Genomic DNA, 7,409 nt, shown 5'->3' with positions numbered 1-7,409 from the left:
GTAACATGATGACCAAATCGTTGTATGGCGTATTTTCAGAGGTAAGAAGTTTGCCATACTACGATGTTTTAACTGATGTTTATAAATTTTTGGATGCATTACATTGTATTGATGTTCAAGAAGGCATTACATGGTCGATGTATGTTGTTGATGTATTATTAGACTCATATTTATTTGTAGTGAGTTGATTTAGTTGAAGTATGAGTTGTATTGAGATTTAGTGCCACCTCTTGGTAGTGGGTGCAATTATTGGTATTATTGATAACTTGTACTTTACATATGTTGTTTCTTGTGATGCATATGTGATGCTAATGCTATGAAGTGATGAAGATAGTATTGTTGATTAGAGTTTTCTTTGTTAGTTAATGCACCAAGTATGTAGTGTTTCCCTATGTGTATTGGGTTTATATAATTTATGTATATGTTATGGAGACAAAATGGTGTGCATATGATATTTCTTACCCATGTCTCGGGGATTTTATTTCAGGTTTCTGTTGTTGGCACCATTAACATTGTTATGATCTTCCCAACCATAGCCTCTTTCCATTAATTCCAAAGGGGGATAGTGACACAACCACTTGAGTTTGGTATGGTTGTCAATTGAGATCAATGCCAAAGGGGGAGTTTGTTGGCACCAAGAGTGTTTTGTTGGAATTTATGTCAACCTTACACCATGTGTTTGATTGGTTGCACATGTTTGGTTATGCATATGTTTTATTAGTTGAAGTGTTTGAATATGCATTGTAAGTGTGTTAGATGTGTTGTGTTTGGCTAAAATTACCAAGGATTTTTCCCATAGTATTTGGTGTGAGAACTTAAGGGTTAATTAATATTATTTCATTTAATAAGGTCATTATGAGGAATAGAAGGTAATTAATATTTTGATTTTCTCCATTTTGATGAGAGGAAAATTATAAATATATTATGCTAACACTTGAGGAGCTATCTATGAGACAGAGACAGCTATAATTCATAATGATTCTTCTTGTTCACTTATATAATTGATCAACAAAGTTTGAGAGATTAATTTTCAGACTTGATATGTTGTTGTTGCATGTATGTTGAGCCCATCATATTGGGCCAAGTATGAAAATTATGAAATGAGCTCTACATAGAGGTTGATGAGGATGGGGCCTCCTACAAGTGGTGGCTTACAAAGATAGGAATATGAATTCTTTCTAATAGTGGGGAGTCAATAATTGATAGAAAGTAGGGGTTTTCTAGCTGGTGATGGGTAGAAAATTGTAATTGGCATCATATGTTCTAATGGTAGTTCCCAACTCATCAATGTAAATATTTGTTTACCAATAATAGAAAATTAGATATTTTATGTCTTAAATTTTTGTTGAGTTAACATATTTAGATCTGTTTTGATTTTCTAGGCTACTACTAAAAATTTAGCACTTACAATAAAAAAATTTCAAATTTTATAAACCCTAGCTCTACTTACTCACTTCCAACACTCTTTTCCCACCTCCTTGGCATCATCATAGTAATGGTAACCATGGTATAATTTAAATAGTTTCTCACCTATCATTGGGTACCAAGAATTTGAAGTTTTATAGAATTTTTTTTTTTTTTTTTTTTTTTTTTTGCAGAAAACACTTTGAAATGTCTAAAGTGATTAGCAAGAATAATTTGAAACTATAAATTTAACTTGTAAGTATTTAACTTGCACCTCATAAATTCCTATGAGTGATTTAGATTCTAATGAGTGATTTCTGAAAAAATGACTTACACAATATCCTTAGTTGTAATACCTAATTCTTGTCACCATTCTTTGATTGATTGACCCATTGAAATTTAGCTTCTAGAAGACACAAAAAGAAATATAGAAAACTATTAGAAGAGTGGCATTCTCCAATTGAACACAGTTAACCCACATTTTTTAAACAATTTTTCTATGTTCTAAAACTAGAGTAGTCAACCATTTTCTTTTAAAAAATCTTCAAAAATAACTACTAACTCCTTTTCATAAACTTATATAAAACATTAAAAAAAAATTAATCATCCAATATACCATACAATTGAAATTCCAAACCATTCATATCATATGTTAAAAAGAAAAAAACTCTATTTATTACGCCATAAGGCGTTTCCCTCTGAAATGAACTCCCCCTAACTGTTGTCGTGTCAAAATATGTGCCATTCGATTTTGTTGTTAGACGATTGGGTAATCATTAGCCGTTGATTTGAATTGAGCAATGCTAGGCGCAATGGTCCATACGAACCGTCAACCGTCTTAACATCCAGATGTGACGTATCAAGCGAGACCTTTCAAGTTTCAAGTAGCAGGTGGTGTTTTAGTGGCATGCATTTCCTTCCAAACAGAAGCCACATTGGCCAGCACGTGGTATGAACTCCATCCCTCCGCCATTGCAAATCGGGCCTTCCCCATCAATTCTGCCATCCCCTTCTTCATTTCCATTCCACCCTCTCCTTCCATTAATACCCTTGCCGCTCTTTCCACTTCCTCTCTCTTCACCAATCCATCTGCTCCCTTCTGTGCTTCAATGCCCACCTTCATCTCCTTCACAAGAAGGAAGGAATTCATTCTATGTTCAGCAAAGAGAGGCCAAGCGATCATTGGCACTCCATGTAAGACGCTTTCGATCATTGAATTCCAACCGCAATGAGAAAGGAAACTGCCTGTGGATGGATGAGAGAGGACAACAATATGAGGCACCCATGAATCCACCAAAAATCCATGGTCCTGGGTTCGAGTCTCGAAAACCTCAGGTAGAACCTCCCTCAACACCCAAAGGAACCGCTGCCTGCTTGCTTCTAGTCCCAAATCTAGTTCTCGAATCTGATTCTCCGATAAGGTGCCACGGCTCCCGAAAGAAACGAACAGAACTGACAAGGCAGGTTGGCGGTCCAGGCACTCGAGGCAGCCCTCCTTATTAAACTTCTCTTCAGATTCCGACAGAGGCTAAGCTACTAGTGGCCCAACGGGATAAATGGAAGGGGTCATTTCAATAGCGCTCAGAACCTTTCCTTCCTTGAGAGCTTTTATTTGTTCTTGTTCCATTTCTTGGCATGTATTTATCATAATTCCACGAGCTTCCTAAAGCCGAAGGGAATGTTGAATGAACCAGTTGAATGAAATATCAGATCTGTATAGAAGAGGGTCTGGAAAATCTATTCCGGGAATCGGCAGAAGGCCCGCCACTTCGATCGGGAAATCCACATCTTTGAAGGAAATTTCAATGTTGTGGACAAGTGTTGGAAGGTAGAGCATGATGCAAAGGAGAGAAGCCCCAGAAGTGGAGAATATGTAGCAAGGTATTTTCAGTTTGGAGGCGACATCCAACATGGGTGTACTGAAAAGATCGATTATGAAAGCGCAAATAGGAAATGAAAAGGATGTGAGAGCATCTTGCACTAATATTTTATCTTTCTCCAATAGTAAGGGCATGCGAACAAAAATGTTCATCTCGGCATGATCCCCTTCGATCTAAACATCAGGAAGCTCTATGAAGTGGATCATGTGCCCTGACGAAGACGGCAGGGTGTGGTGAGGAGAGCCGTCCATCCATTTGGCGGTGAAGAAGGTGATAGAAAAGCCATGGTACACAGTCATCTACTTTGTAATCTCGAGCAGTACGATGTGATGGCTTGACCCAAACCCAGGGAATATTGTGACATGAGGCTTTTGGCTCTGCTCTTGTGACTCCATAAATGTCTCTATATTCCAACAAGCAAATGCCAATATTTGAAGGGTGGGTTTTGTAACAGTGAAGCAGAGAATTTATAGTTATAAAACAAATGTATGAGTGAGCTTGCATCGTAATGAATAATTGGGGGAGGCAGCTAAAACTAAATTTTAAACAAATATATGACCCACCACGTTTTTGTTGTTCCGAGGACTTGGTAAAAGACTACAAACAATTTAGGGTAGATTTTTCATTCATTTGTTGACTTTGCAGTAGCATGTTGGCAATTTAGGAGAGACTTATGGAAAATGGCAGGACCCAAGGCTATATTAAACAACTAAATTTTGCTTGCAACGTCAGGGCGGACATATGGACGATGCCAGTGCCACTATTTTAAACAGTTTAGTTTTGCTTGCCACGTCACTGCAGACATATGGGCAATTTAGGAGAGACGTATGGAGAATGCCAGGACCCGAGGTTATATTAAACAGTTTAATTTTGGGTGCAACGTCAGTGCAAACATATGGACGATGCCACCACTATATTAAATAGTTTAGTTATGCTTGCAATAGATTCGTAAGTGATTAATATATATAAAGTGGGTGGGGGGATGATTTTTAAAAATATATGTTGTGTTTTTTATTTATTGGGTTATATCGTCATGACATTAAACTTTAGAGCTTTTGACTAAGCTGTTAGATTGGCATCACAGAAGTATTATCAATTTTCTACAAACATGAATGATAACTTAACAACATAAAAATTCAAATGAAATAATGTCTAATCCTTTAATCTATGTCTATAATAGCTTCACTTGTAGGAAATCAAGTTTCAATATTTGATTGTCTATATGGGTAAATGGCTTATGTAACAATACCTTGTTCACTATGTAGTTAATGATTAAAATAAGATTAGAAAACATTCATCCAATAATTACTATTTAGCTAAGAAATATGGAAGATGTGCAATCAAGCTTCAATACTCTAAGTAGTATCCACTATGGTTCCACTAGTATAAAGGAAATTTATAGCAGTTTATCACAACTCAGTGATTATATAGCATTGGTAATAGTACTCTGATGACCACTCTGAATTGTGACTAAAAGGCAGATTCAAGCTTCAGTTAAAGCAAAGATACAACTAATCAAACATATGAGACCTCAAAGAAAACATAAACAATTGATAAATAATAAAAAGTTGAGAAGAATTTAAAGTGTTTCCCAAGAATAAATCTATACGGTGGAAATAATGAAATGTATACACAGTAACTCACATAAATATAATAGTGCACATGTCCAAACCATGGGGTCCCTCTAGAATTTTCATAACCACATCATGACTATTATCTTCTAAAAATTAGAGTAATATATGAACATAGAAACATGAAAATGCACATATCTTAATTAAAAGTTCATTGTATACAATGTTCCCTTTCTTCTACTCTTTATTTTTATTTATAAAAACTAAGATATAATAAACAAAGTTATGTTCCATCTCCTCGAGTAATGACATATTGATATAACATCTAAACTTAGGCAATTCAATCCATCAAAAGTATGATATCGACCTCAATTGTGCTTTTTAGATAAATATGGAAGTCAAACCTGATATTTTTGCATTATTTGGATTGATGACACTTGTGTTGACTCGAACATTAACTAGGGGTGTTTGTTTTGTATTCTACACCTCCAAGGGGAGCCACATTGTGCCACGAAGGTGACTAAAGAAACTCGTATTCCCTATTTCTAATTAGGAAATTTATATGACCTACTAAACAAATGAAGGAACCCAAATGAAGTTATTGTTTAATGTATAATAAATCAAACAAAAACCTTGCCTAGAAATATTTAAAAACCAATATCCTTTCCAAAAAATTCTTTCCAAAATTCTTTATAAATTAATATCCTTTTCCAATTAATATATTTTTGGCCATATAAACTAAACTTTGGAAATTATGTCCTTGCCACATAATTTGAAGAGGGCAACCACCAATATTAGTTTTTATATGTGAAAAAAATGATAACTACACCTTTGTCAATAATAGTACATCTAACAACTTTGCAAATTTAAAGAAATCCCAATGGATCTAACAAATTAAAGCAAGAAATTTGAAAGAATTCTAAATCCTCATTTGATGTTGCCACCCTGTGTTGGCTCTAATGGCCAATCATGAAGCAAGCAAACATTCTAGTGTATATTTGTATTGTACAAGATGGTCACTATATATAATTATGGCTAGCATAACAAATACATCATGGATGATAAATTTTTTCAAACCACCAACATGAATATATGCTCAAATCTTTCCAGAAATCTCTCGATAAATCTTCATCCCTATTTTCACCCATTTCTCCCAATATCTTAATCTTCCATAGACTGTTATGTTTGGTCTACATCATTACATTTTCATTTCACAATTTAGATATTAAATTTACTTCACACGTAGGAGTTATTCCATTATAACCCCCTTAACAAATTATTGTGATTTAAATATCTTCAATTGTCCTTTGAATTGGTCCCATCTTCATCTTCAATCCTCTACACTTTTCTTCTTTGGCCTTATTATTTCATCTTCATTTTTCTTCAATTTTCATATTATACCTAAACAGACATAAATAATGTGTTTGTTGAAGTCCATATAAAAAATTTACCATCCACCTAAATGCATGGGTTTTCTACCACTGTATCCACTATTTCTATAGGAAACCTTTTCTCTTATGTAGTTTATCAACAGATATTTATACCCTTAACTCCCATATATCAATATAATCATCAACTTGTGTTTTTAGGCTTATCCTTAACCACACAAACCTTAGGTGGTTTCAAATTACCACAAACATACATTACGTCAAGTGGTTTTGGATGACCACAAACCTTTCTCTCTCACAACAATCATAACAAATAGTTATTTAGCATAACTTATTACTTCATGGAAAGTGGTTTTTTAGGGCCACTGCCTCTTCAATGGGGGTAGACTTTACTCATCAAGCATTACAATGACTCAAGTAAATTAAATTTCCTTCTACATATGCTTTTTAATCTAAATCTTCCACTACACCTCCATAAATTGTTTCTAGTAGGCCAATGTCTCCATCCAACAAGAAAACTGAAATTACTTACAAAAAATATGTGTCTGTTAAACACACATGGGCAGCCAGAAAGATATGAAAGATAAACATGAGAGTGCAATAACAATTGATTTACATTTATAGTACAATATATGACCGTTGGGTTCCACATCCCAAGGTTTCTTGGACTCCTTTTGTCCATTCGGCTTCCACACTCACTCATTGAGGATTAGGTGTCCAACATTCCCCCCCTTAATCCCAAGGGTTATGTATGAGTCCAAGAAGAGAGCTGTAATACAAAATGTGCAAAAAATACATGGCAGCACTAGGCTGAATGTGCTCTATGAAATGTTGGTAAAAAGGGTGGTGGTTTAAGGATGACCACCAACACTGGAACGTTTAGTGTAGTTCCCGGAACTCTTCCAAAACTGGCAAGAAACTGAAGTTTTTTGCTAGAGGAAGTGATCCTATTGTTTTAAAGAGGGAAACCTTCAACCATAAAAGGGAGGTCTCACCCCACATACAAGGTAAAACTTCAACCTGAAAAGGGAAGTCTCAACCTGTGATGGTTTAAGTATAACCAACAACTCTGGAATGCTTAATGCAATTCCTGGAACTCTTCCGAAACTGGCAAGAAGCTGGTGTATTCTGCTAGAAGAAGTGTCCTCAATTTTGTTACTGGAATT

At 35.2% G+C, this 7,409-nt stretch overlaps 1 pseudogene; it reads right to left on the bottom strand.

Moving 5' to 3' along the window:
* Positions 1-2,284: 2,284 nt before the first annotated feature.
* Positions 2,285-2,617, bottom strand: LOC149173993 (UDP-glycosyltransferase 1 pseudogene; annotated as a pseudogene).
* Between the last annotated feature and the right edge of the window lie 4,792 nt (positions 2,618-7,409).

The sequence above is a fragment of the Pinus tabuliformis genome, chromosome 4_1, assembly GCF_031772625.1.
Source record: "Pinus tabuliformis cultivar Carrire ecotype Pingquan chromosome 4_1, CPIR1, whole genome shotgun sequence".
Taxonomy (NCBI): Eukaryota; Viridiplantae; Streptophyta; class Pinopsida; order Pinales; family Pinaceae; genus Pinus; species Pinus tabuliformis.
This window is presented reverse-complemented; position numbering and strand designations above follow the sequence as displayed.